The following is a 13537-nucleotide window of genomic DNA, read 5'->3' as shown; positions in this document are numbered from 1 at the left end:
CTTCTGCTTTGATAAAAGCAGATGCTTTTTATGTACAAATGATATGACTCAATCATTTTCATTCTTTTTCTTAAATCCTGCAGCTCCATGTGTTCTTCATGCAATAACTGTGCAACAGGCCAAGTAAGATGAAGACTAAGAAATGCCCCTGGATTTGCTTTTAGGGAATATGCATGCTATAAAGAGGAACAGGGGTAATCGCTAAAAATATGCAGCTGAGGTAGGGCACAGCTGGGAAACAGTGGTTAAATCTATAATGAAGGCAGGGAGACTGCTAACAGAGGTGCTGTGGTCTCCTCTGTTATTGCTTTCCTCTCCCCAAAGGTCAGAGGAATATGGAGCCAAAGGTCAAGGGAATGGGCAGGCAGAGCTGTTGGAGTTTTCAAGGTGGCAGTCACAGTGAACCAGATGGCAGTCTTTTCTTGGTCCCCATGTGAAGCCACTCAGAATGCCTATGTTTTGAGCACTGTGTGTGCCAGTTATAGTGCTAAGAGTTTTCTTATGGGGCTAAGAGTTTAATATACATTATTTCACATAATCCTCACAAAGGCCCTGAGAAGGACATTGATCACCATTTTGCAGATAAGGAAACAAATTTAGAGGATGGCCTAAGGCCATAAATGTAGTAACATGGCAGAGTCCCTGTATTCCTTTACCAGAAAGCTACCAGGTCTCAAGACGCCCTGGCAGTGTCCAGCAAGCTTACCCCACTTTGTCCTACTGTGGGAACATGGGAGTGGGGCAGGTGTGTCCAAGTCCTCAGGCTCCGGCCCAGCGAGGCTCATTTGTGTTAACTGACAGCCATAGCCTGGGACTTGGGTACCTGAACCCCTGGGAGACTGGAAACCAGCTTGTGAGCAGTTTGCAAAGTATGCTAACAGGTGCTAGGAGAGAAATATATGTATCTCTGGTGCATTTGACTCATATTTTCATTTTGTAGGAGAATTTCTTTTATAATGAGGTGAAGCTCTTTTATTTTAATAAAAATACAAGGGGAGAAGAAAGGAACACTGGTCTTTATTGGGTTAACAACTGTGTATTAATTAACCACTATTGGGACTTCCCTGGCAGTCCAGTGGTTAAGAATCCTCCTTCTAATGCAGAGGACATGGATTCCATCCCTGGTCGGGGAACTAAGATCCTACATGCCACGGGGCAACTAAGCCTGTGTGCTTTGGAGGCTGAGTGCCACAACTAGAGAGCCCATATGCTGCAACTACTGAGCCCCCATTGCCACAACTAGAGAGAAACCTGCACGCTGCAATGAAGAGTCTGCGTGCCCACAACTAAGACCCAATGCAGTCAAATAAATAAAGAAAAAAGGAAAAAAATTAACCACTATTAAGAATAAAGTAGGGCTTCCTAGGTGGCGCAGTGGTTGAGAATCCGCCCGCCAATGCAGGGGACATGGGTTCGATCCCTGCTCCAGGAAGATCCCACATGCCACAGAGCAACTAAGCCCATGCACCACAACCATTGAGCCTGCGCTTTAGAGCCCGTGACCCACAACTACTGAGCCCACATGCTGCAACTACTGAAGCCCATGTGCCTAGAGCCCGTGCTCGGCAACAAGAGAAACCATGGCAATGAGGAGCCCGCGCACCACAACAAAGAGTAGCCCCCACTCACCGCAACTAAAAAGAAAGCCCACGCACAGCAAAAAAAAAGACCCAACACAGTCAATAAAACAATAAATAAATAAATAAATAAATAATAAATTTATTAAAAAAAAGAATAAAGTAGGAACCTTAAAACCTTTAAAAATTTTTTTATGAACTAAGGAATTTTGATGCGGATGAGATGGAAGAGGTTCTGGACCATCAGCCCTGTCTTTAGTAAGGCAGGGATGCTCAGGATAAGCTGGGATGTGTCTACAGGTGGAAAAGAAAATTGAGGGGAAAATATCTTGGGAAAGCATCATCTCCCAGGCTGCTTATTTCTTCACCTTCAACTGCCGTCACAGATCCAGGGTTGAGTCATCCTACAAAGGACACGAACTTAGCTTGTTACCCATCTATTTAACTTACCTCTAATTTTGCCTGGTGGTATGTCTGACACGCCCACTATTTCATACTTGCACATTTGACTTATATAAGCAGTGATAAAAGTGGGGGTCTGAAATCAGACTGACCTGGGTTCCAATGCTGGCTTTGCATTTGACCTTGGCCAAATTGCTTCACTTCTATAAGCCTGTTTTCTCATCTGTAAAAGTGGGGATAATAATAATCCTTTTCTCAAAGGACTGTGAAGTTGAAAAAACATAACAGCATAGTTCTTAGTGCAGTATCTGGAACCTGGAAGCACTCACCAATGACGGTTTCCCTTCTTAAGAGAAAAGCTCTCTTTTATAATGAATAAAAATATAATAACTATTTGTAAAGTATTTTCTGCATATTATCTTGATCCTAATACTAAGCCTTGCAATTAGGAGGCAGGCTGCTGGGGAGAAATTGGCATTCTTTTACATTATGTTGGAAGAGTAATTGATAAAGCTTTCTGGAAGGTAAAAAGGTAACAGAGATCAAAGATATAACCTCTTTTTTTTTAATTTCTAGCACTTTTTTTTTTAGAACTTTTATTGAGATGCAATTGACATACAATAAACTGCATGTATTTAAAATGTACAATTTGATTTTTTTTCTTATTAGTAATGTATATATGGCAATCCCAATCTCCCAATTCATCCCACCCCAATCCCCTCCCCCCGCTTTCCCCACTTGGTGTCCGTATGTTTGTTCTCTACATCTGTGTCTCTATATCTGCCTTGCAAACCGGTTGATATGTACCATTTTTCTATATTCTGCATATATGTGTTAATATACGATATTTGTTTTTCTCAATATTCTGCATATATGTGTTAATATACGATATTTGTTTTTCTCAAAGATATAACCTCTGACCCTGCAGGACAGGCACAGGAAGATGTATATGCAAAAAGTTCATTCATAATCTTGTTAATAACACTGAACTTTTCGAAACAACCTAAATGTCTTACAAAATTGGTCGGTAAATTCTGATACATCCATACAGCACACACAAGGAACTTCTTAGTTGCAAATGACCATATAATAGCTTATGCTAGCTTAAGTCAAAAAGGGGATTTATTGGCTTAATCAGGAGAGGCAGGCCCAGCTCAGATGTCTCTTCTCTGTAAAGCCTTCTCTGACCCACCAGGCAAAAGGAATTGTTCCTCTCTGTGCTGCCGGATTATGAACTTTAAGTATCGTTTTATCTATACTGCCGAGAAAAGTGCCAAAGCCAAGCTGGGAGCTCAGCAAATGAATGAATGAATCCATCCATCAATGATTTTATGTGATGGGTCAGAGGGAAGCGGTGTGGTTTGTGGAAAGAGACTTGGAGGTGAGGAGTGTCAGTACTCTCTGCGCTGCTGACTATCTGTACTACCTTAGGTAAGTCACTCAACCAACCTGGTTTCAGGTTCCTCACGAAAATCATAGTCATAGTAGCCACCTGAACCAGTAACTGCAGAGAACCAAAGAAGCTTATTTAATACTTGAACAAATGTTTTTCTAATTATCAGTGTAAGGAAGTTAACATCTTTTGATGCTGCTATGGAACTGGAAGATTTTAGCCTATTCATACTCTCCATAGTCTTCCTTGACCCACTTGCAGGTTTATGTGAATAAAAGCTGGGATTGTAAATATTTCCTAAAGTAACATTCTTTCATTGATTCATTCCACAAACACTCATCCTTTCTGTCACGCACTACTCAAGTTCTGAAACCCCGATATGACAGCAATATGCAAAGAAATAATAGCAAGTCTATGTGGAAAGTACTGTCAAAGAGGTGTGGTGAAGAGGATTGCTATGGAAACACAGAAGGATGAGCTACAGCTCTAGGGCAGATGGAGGAGGGTCAGTCCTGCCCAAGAACGACTCATACATGAAGCTTGAAGGCTGCTGAAGGCAATGTGGGTCTTTTTTTACAGTGGGCGAGACCTTGCAGGGATGATGGTCTTCTGATTACATCACGTAGTAGTAATGACAGCTGAGAAGCAGTCCCTTTCATGGAACCACCAGACCTCTGATTCCCATGAGGTTGGAGTGATAGGACTGATTCCTTGCACTGGGGAAGCCACTTGGGGCTCTGGGATATCATGAAAGATGACCTGGTGGAAGAAAGAGTGGACTTTCTGCTAATGGAGGCATGAGGGGCGTCAGGGGTGGACCTTGGAACACAACTCTGAGGGAGTCCTTGTCCCCAACCCAGTAGAGCAAGAGACATTGGTTACACTGGGAAACCTTGTTCCATGGGTGGGAAACTGGCACCTCCACTTGCCAAAGTTCTATCTCAGGGTCAAGTTTCTGGGAGAGGTGAAGGCAGAGTCAACTGGTCAGTATGCTTGCAGTCCCCACTCCAGTTCCATCCCGTCTAGCCTGGATGTCTTTTCTTCTGGATCTTCAGCTTCCTAAGTCCCAGACTCCTGAAGCCCCAGGGTTATCTGTCTTGGTGGCCACCAAGTGGACATTCTCGCTGCCACCATCCTGCCAGTTAAGGTAGGGAAGAAGCCAGGCTTCAAATATATGATGCCTGGCTTCAGATGCCCCATCCTAATTGTCCCAAGGGCACATCCTCTTTTCTGGTTCCCCCATTGTCCTAAATCCACATCTAATTCTTTATTTAAGCTGCTAATATTACTCTGTTAAGAATGTTAAGAGCTTCCAAGTGCCCCCCACCCCCCAGGCCCAGTGCTGGGGCCTATGAATGAAGGTTGGAGGAGGTACATTTTGAGCTGAGTCCCTCATCTGCCCACTCTCTCCTACAACCTTTCCTCATAACCAAGATCCATCCTCAATTAATCCCACAGCCTCTCATAATGCACAGGACAAATGGAATAAGCAGAGATATATTTGGGGCATCTTAGGCCATTACTGCATTCATCTCATCTGGGAATTCTCCATCATCTCCTGCTGGATGCTCTAAGGACACAGCCTGTGCAGAAATAAAACCAGGAAACACTACACAGGAGCATCTGGTGGGCGCTCAGGAAGTATTTCCCCAAGATGCTCATGATAGCGGCTCAGCTCTATGAAGCTTGTGAGCACAAGCATTTAAGATTCCTGCCATGCCTTGCAAACATTTAAAATCCAGGGACTTCCCTGGTGATCCAGTGGGTAAGATTCTGTGCTCCCAGTGCAGGGGGCCTGGGTTCAATCCCTGGTCAGGAAACTAGATCCCGCATGCATGCCACAACTAAGACCTGGCGCAGCCTAAATAAATAAATAAATAAATAAATAAATAAATAATAAATAAATAAATAAATAAATATTTTTTTTAAAAAATCAACTGTCTCAAAAAAAAAAAACAAAAAATTTAAAATCCATATACTGAAATTTTTTTATATAATAAAAAGGTAAAGTGCACATTTTCCATAATTGCAGCTTCGAAGTTTGTCTTAGTTACCGAAAGAGAACTGAAGCAGGAGGGAGAAAAGATCTTGGTTTCATTCCCCTTCTCGCCCCTTCTTCCCACAGGTTTCACATTTTCCAAACCACCTGCCATTTGTTTCTGAATTTTCATTTTACTGTATTTCGTTTTTTCCTCTGCCACTTCCTTGTTTGTAAGATTTCAGTTCACAGTCAAAATGGGGAGACGGCCAAGTTGTAAGATGACTGCAGGCTGCACATGCCATGCTCAGTGGGGGTGTCTCTGTCTACGAAGGATTTAAGTGTCCCTGTCGGCCACCCCCCAAGCCAGCCTGGGGAGGCATGTGTCTCTGCATTTCCTTCTGCGTTGCACCAAAGTACTGTCAGTGGAAGGTAGATGGAGCTGTCATTATAGCTAATCGTTTGCTATTCAAAAGATATCTTTTTAGTAGCTTCTATCTTTTAGAAGAAAATGAAGGAAGATGACAGCCGGGTCAGATTCGTGCTTGGGGAATATCATCCTGGAAGCTAAGTGGAGAACAGATTTGAAGTGTGCACAACCCCAGGCAGTTAGAGGCTGCTGCAGTGAACTGGGGAAGATGGTGTGGCTGGTCCCTATCACATGGTATCCAATGAACCATGCCTTCCTGTGTTCACACACTTCTGTGATGTGACAGCGCCACTCCTCCAATCAAGAGGTTGAGTCTGTCTCTTCACACAGTTGAATCTGCCCTAGCCTCGTGACATGATTTTATCAGTAGAATGCGGCAGATGTGACCTTATGTGACTTCCAAGGCTGGCCCTTAAGAGGCAATGTAGCGTCCACGTTCTTCCTCTTGGAACTCTGAGACCAGCACACTGCAAAGAAGTCATGTAGCCAACTGGATGATGGGAGGCAACGTGGAGAACTGAGGCTCCCAGTCAGGTAGCCATCCCAGCAACTCTCTGACTGCAGTGATATAAGCGAGCCCAAGCAAGACCAGCTCAAGAATCACCCATCGGAAATAATAAATTAGTGTTGTCTGAAGCCACTAAGTTTTGGAGAGGTTTATTATGTAGCACAGATAACTGATACAGGTAGCCTGTGCTCTGAACTAGGGTGTTAGTAGCATTTATTTGTTCAACAGTTATTTTTGAATACCTGTTACGTAGCAGGCTCTATTCTAGGCACTGGGGATACTGCAGTGAGCAAATCAGATAAAGATTCCTGCCCACATGGAGCTTATATTTTAGTAGGGGAGGGGACTGGACAGAGGGGATGAATTTGAGAAATATTTAGGAGATTTATTTGAATCTCTCATCCAGAGAGAGGCAAACCAGACTGAGAGTTGTTCAGTTTTGGACACATGGGCACCTATGGAACAACAAGATGGCAGATGTAAGCAGAGGTCTGAAGCTCAGGAGGGGTGTCAAGATAAATGTTCTGGAGTCATTCTGTCTTGAACAATTTAGCAAATATTTATTGAATGCCAATCATGTGCCAATCATTCTGAGGGACCAGGAAACATAATAACAAACAAGACATAGCTTGGTGGAGGAAACAAAAAACATTCACTGTGGCAAGCTGTTTAGTAGGGAAAATGCAGGGCTCTGTCCGATACAGACTTGGAGAACAGAGAAATTGGACAGACGGTGGTTGAAACCATGACACTGAATACAGTTATCTTTGGAGTGTACAAAAGGAGAAGGAGGACGGGCCAAGGACAAAATCCTGGGAAACGATACAAAATCCTGGGAAATGATACCATTCAGCGGGGTGGTTAACAGTGAGGGGATAAGCATACAAGAAAAGGTAGGAGATACTGGGATGAGGGAGGGGAAGGAGAAAAGAGGGGCCTGGGAAAGGGAGGCAAAATGGGTTGCCTTTTGCCATTGACCAAGGATTATAGGGGTAAGAGGCTGGTTTAGGAAGTAACTAGTTAACCACATTCAAGTTGTTTCAGGGTTAAAACAGTCTAAGCTGTTTCAGGAAGTGTCTGACTTGGCCTGAGGTGTGTGGCAGACTCCCAGTAGCTCTGCTGCAGGTGCTGAAGGCTGCTCTAGGCAAAGACTGCCTCCAAGAGTGCCCAGAAGGGATGTGCATTCTGTAAGTCCCTGAGGGGCCTGTGTCCTGCTGCTACTGTAATGTGGGGTGCTTTGTTTGGGTGCTTTGTTTTCTCACACTCGACTCTCAGTTACCTCTAAGCTGGTTGACTTATACCAATTTTGCCCTTATCCTTTGTTTCTTTAAGAGCATCAGGGAGTCATCCCATTTGGGACCCAGCACTTCATGAAGCTCCCCTGAGCTAGAGGCTCTCATTCCACATAGGAGGATGCTTATATAGCTCAATGTAAGCAGACAGAGCCAAGCCCACAGCCAGCTCTCATGCATCCCGAAGAGGAAGCAGTAGCCCTGAGAATTCTGTTATGGGTTGAATTATATCTCCCTTGTTAAAATATATGTTAGAGTCCTAACCCCCACAATACCTTAGAATTTGACCTGACTTGGATATAGGGTCCTTACAGAGGAAATCAAGCTACAATGAAGTCACTGGGGTGGGCCCTAATCCAATATGACTGATGTCCTTATAAAAAGGGAAAATGTGGACATAGAGACAGATAGAGCACTTAGGGAGAACGCCATGTGAAGGCTGGAGTACACTGCCGCAAGCCAAGTACCACCAGAAGCCGGGAGAGAGGTTGGCCCAGATCTTTTCCTAGTGCCTTCACGGGGGGGTGCGGTCTTGCAGACATCTTGATCTCAGGCTTCTATAGCCTCCAACCACGAGACAATGAATTTCTGATAAGTCACTCAGTTTGTAATACTTTTTTACGGAAATCCCTAGCAAACTAATACAAATTCCAAGTTTGACTATTCCAGAATCATTTGACTGGATCTTTGAGGTGGATCAGAACTTTTATTTATTGTGTTCAACTGGGTCAGGAATTATGATGAGTTCAGAGCACCAAGTAGATTTTGCCCCTGTGTCATCTGTCTGTTTGCTGAATAAACAATATAAAAGAGAAGGCATACCTCACTAAAGACAGCAAATTGTTTCCAAACTCTCATTTGGTTTAGAAGTACTATTTACATACAACTGAGGGACTCGTTAGAAGTGATTTCTTATTTACTTATTAAGGCGAACCACCAGGGAACTCTCCTGTTTCCCATGCTGGGTCTCCATTGGCTAGTCAGTGCTTCAGATGTCTCTCTAATCTAGATTGACTAGTTTTCTCCTCAGCTAGTTGGAACAGATGAGATTTTAATATTAACTCTACCGGGTACTTTATGCTTTGTCTCTCCATCCTACTCTGAGCCCTGGGAGGCTGACCCCTGTCTGCTGTAAAAATAGGTTCCTTTCCTGTTGGATTCAGCCAAAAGGAGGTCCTGGCAGGAACTGAGGAAGGGAGAGAAGAGAGTGAAGGAGGAGCATTTATTCCCAGGGTCGGATGCTCCCTCCCTTCAGATCTCCTGCACTAGCTGTGTTCTTCTAAGAGGGCCACAGCTCCTGTGGGGGTGGCCTCCCCATGCAGCCCCACTTTTTGGGTTCTGTGAACCATTCCCTCCCCTAACTGCTTCAATGGTTATACTGTTGGTAGCCCCATCGTACTGCAATATCCCTTGTCCTTAACCCTTAAATCCCGCCAATACCTTTGTAAACACCTCCAGCTCCTTTACGAAATCCTGTTCTGATGACCCAGTTTGAATGTTCTGTCGGACTCCTGCCAGGGCCCCCCGATGGATACACTGGTGCCGCGCACCGAAGCCTCCCATATGCCTGAGGCTGTGCTAAAAACTTCACATGCATTTGCTCATTTGACCCTAATGGCAACCCTGTGACATAAGCAGCATTGCTGTAGTCTCCACTTTAGAGATGGAAAACACAGGCTGCTAGGTTAATAAATTGGCCCAACCTCACGCAGCCAGCAGGGGCCTGAGCTGGCCTGCACACCCAGGTCCCTTTTCCTCTGGACACCCCGCTCTCACAATTCTGGTGTCCGGCCTGTCTAAAAGCCGTCTTCGCGCAGAACAGACCTTCATAGTGGGTTTTACTCAGGCTAATATTAAAAAGCTCTTGGGACTTCCCTGGATGTCCAGGGGTTAAGACTCCGTACTGACACTGCAGGGGGCGAGGGTTTGATCCCTGGTCGGGGAATTAAGATCCTGCATGCTGTGTGGCCAAAAAAGGAAAGAAGTTTTTGCATCCACTGAGCAGCTGTGACAGATACCAGGAGAAGATTCCAGAATCCATTGGGGCATAGCAGATACCACACTTGGATTAGGTATTTGCCATGAAGATATATGGAAGATATATTCAACCATGGATAACCAAAACACACTTTTTGAAAAAACAAGAAGTTGACTCTTTTTTTTAAATTAATTAATTAATTAATTAATTTTTGGCTGCGTTGGGTCTTCGTTGCTGCGTGCAGACTTTCTCTAGTTGTGGCAAGTGGGGGCTCCTCTTCGTTGTGGTGTATGGGTTTCTCATTGTGGTGGCTTCTCTTGTTAAGGACTCCAGGCGCGTTGGCTCAGTAGTTGTGGCACACGGGCTTGGTTGCTCCGAGATGTGGGATCTTCCCGGACCAGGGCTCAAACCTGTGTCCCCTGCATTGGCAGGCGATTCTAACCCACTGAGCCACCAGGCAAGCCCAAGAAGTTGACTCTCTAAATCACGAGGCTGTGGTAGAGGGGTGGGAGGTGGGAGAGAGTGAGTGCTGGGGAGATGCCGTTCAGTGAGGTGCCAGGATTCCTTTGCAGTCAGGTAGCAGCTTGCGGTAGAGCGTGCCCTCTGCCACCCGTGTCCTCTGAATTTAACACATTAAGGGTTCTTCATACATGCTGATGCCCCAGAGAGCCACATGAATATTTACTTCCCCTTGTCATCGCTCTTAACCCAGGGCTTAAGGAGTGGGCCATCAATGCGGTGCTGTCAGTGGTCTTATGGGCAAGATTCCTTAATGAGAAGCAATCAGGTGGTCTCCCTTAACCAGCATCCTGAAATTCTTAAATCATCATTATTTGTTCAGGGGATTTTAATAATGTTATATTTTTCATTTTGTTTGATTCTTCTCTACATCTTCAAGTTAAGAAATCTCCCTAACCTGCCCCTGGTGGCTTCTGATGTCACCGTGTTGCAAAGCCTGAATCCCCAGAGGTTACCTGGCTGCTAAAGCAGGACCATTCAGGCTCCGCAGCAGAAAAAAAAAATGTAAAGGACGAACCCATGCACTATTTTCAGCCCATGGGTCTGTGAGTGGGCAGAATGACAAAAGCCACACATGCCCTACCCCACCCCTCTCTGTCCTGGTCTCCATGCCAGGGCTAACATCCTGAAATTGAAGCCAAGCGTCCCTTCTGAAACAGTTGCTAGAACAGGCTCTCAAAATCCAGGATCCCGCTGACTGGGGCTTGTGCTTCAAATCCTGTTTGTCTAAATACAAAGAAGCCTTCTTCCATGAGCAACTGCTCTTTGCCACTTCATGTTCTTGCTGTTGAAATGAGTGAGAGTAACACATGATGTTAGTCTTATAGGGCAGTTCTATCTCAGGAGAGCTAGTTCTAATAAATTTAAACTTTCAGGGGAATACAAATAACAACTGTATGGGAAAAATAGCTCAGAGGGTTACAGATCTTTGGATCTAAGAGGAGCTGAAATTTCTGTTTTCATAGGAGACAAGAGGTGAAGTGATTTGCCCCAAATCACACAGCTGTGTTTCATGGCAAAATGGAAACTAGAACACTCGATTTCAAGTCCGGGGCTCTTTTTACAACATTCACAAAATAGTGAGATACATGGGGAATCCACTGAAAACATCACCAGTTGGGAGGGAACGAATTGGGAGATTGGGCTTGCCATATATACATTACTAATAAGAAAAAAAAATCAAATTGTACACTTTAAATACATGCAGTTTATTGTATGTCAACTGTATCTCAATAAAAGTTCTTAAAAAAAAAAAGAAAAGAAAAGAAAGAAAACATCACCAGACTTCCCAGGGTTAGCTCTTTTACTTCTTTTTTTTTTTTTTTTTTGCCACACCGCATGTGGCATGCAGGATCCTGGTTCCCCCATCAGGGATCGAACCCTCGCACCCTACAATGGAAGTGCAGTCTTAACCACTGGACTGCCAGGGAAGTCCCACCTCTTTTATTCTTACAGTTCATTGATAATCTGACTCTGACCATCTGATTAACCTACATGTCTATCAAAGAGTTTAGCCAGAAAAAGAACTAAGTTTGCTTGGCTATGGAACCTAGGAAACAAGAGTTCCATAAGTTTTAAGAGTGTGTTGGATGATTTAACAAAACATACAAATTTTAATAATGCAAAATATGCAAATAATGCAATATGAACAAGACCTTCGTGGCACCAGATATTTTGTCCCCATTGCTATTAATGTTTAAATGGAATGTCCCATTCACAAGGGTAGGGATGATATTGGTCTTTTCCATGTCTTCCTGGTGTCAGACTGAGTGCCTATGATATAATTAGCACTCAGTAAATATTTGTTGTGTAGGGGAATATTGACACAACATTTAATGAATAGATTACATTATACAAAAGACATTAGTATATTCTTGGAATTACATCAAAATTCAGATTTTTTTTTTTCACCTTCAAATGCCTTTATATCTCTTTGCTGACCTCAGGAAATATTTTCTTTTGGCTTTAACTATTACTGTTTTATACTCTATTATAAATTCCATAAGGTCAAAGGACTTTTTCTGTATTATTCACCTTGTATCCGCATGAGTGAGCCCAAGGCTTGGCACAGAGTAACCACTCCATAAATATTAGCTGTTGTGTTTCTTTTTTACAACCCAATGAGCGCATCTGCGACTCGCCATTTTGTGACTGTCAATAAGATTTGCAGCTCTTACCTCAGAAACCTGGCTGGTTTCAAGACTCCATAGATGGTTTAACTCTTAGATGGCAATGAAATACAACAGGGTGCCTAACTTTGGGCCAGATATGCTCTCAGCATTTATAAATACGATAGTAAAGTGCCAATGAGAGTACCAGAGTGCTCAGCTATGGGACCTAGGGAACAAGAGCTCCATAAGCACTCAAAAAATCAATAAACCTCCCTTTCGATAATAGAGAAAAAATAACCTTGGCACTCTCTCACCAACTCTACTTTCTCATCTAAGTAGAAAGTGTTTTCTAAAGTATTTGTTCTTTTGAGAGCTTACAGATGGCAAGGTCTTAAAAGCTTTTTTGATACTAGTAACACACTGAATGATCCTAACCAAATCCAAATGGCATCAATTGACTAGACTTGGAAGCTCGGATGCTCACAAAAGTACATGCCAAGTGCCTGTCAATTACATTCTGAAATAAGAGGCAAAGATGTGAATGAAAAAAGCACTCCAGATACAGCAATGACATGGAGGAAAGTACAGTGATAGGAAAGAACAAGGATTGCTTGGGTGACATGAAATAGACCAGTATAAATAAAACACTTCTTTAACAAGAGATAAGATGGGGTATGTGGATTAAGCTCATGAATTCCTACTCAAGGGCCTTAAATTCCATGTGATTTAGCTAGCTATTGCTGCATAACAAAGCACCATAAAACTCAGTGGCTTAAAACAACAAGCATTTATTATTGCCCACAACAATGATTGTGCTGAGAAGCGCTTTTTATCTTGTCTGGGTTCACTCATAGTGGGTTGGGTTAGGCAGCCTGGCTGATCTTGGCTGATCCCTCTCACATGTTTGGTGATTGGCTGGTTATCAGTCTGTTGGGGAAAGAGTTAACATTGTCGGCCTCATGTTGCTCTTTAGAGGGACCTGCTCACAGAGCTGCCCCCTTGGCTGGGAACTTGGTTTATGGAATGTTTCCTGTGTTATTAACTGCATTAGTTTTCTACTGTAGACATAACACAATTATCAAAAATGTAGTGGCTTAAAACAACACAGATTTTTAAAAATTAATTAATTTATTTATTGGCTGTGCTGGATCTTCATTACTGCTGTGAGGGCTTTCTCTAGTTGCAGCGAGCAGGGGCTACTCTTCGTTGCGGTGCATGGGCTTCTCATTGCAGTGGCTTCTCTTGTTGCGGAGCATGGGCGCTAGGTGCGCAGGCTTCAGTAGTTGTGGCCCATGGGCTTCGTTGCTCTGTGGCATGTGGGATCTTCCTGGACTGGGGATCAAATCTGT

Source organism: Hippopotamus amphibius, chromosome 5, assembly GCF_030028045.1.
Source record: "Hippopotamus amphibius kiboko isolate mHipAmp2 chromosome 5, mHipAmp2.hap2, whole genome shotgun sequence".
Taxonomy (NCBI): domain Eukaryota; kingdom Metazoa; phylum Chordata; class Mammalia; order Artiodactyla; family Hippopotamidae; genus Hippopotamus; species Hippopotamus amphibius.
This window is presented reverse-complemented; position numbering follows the sequence as displayed.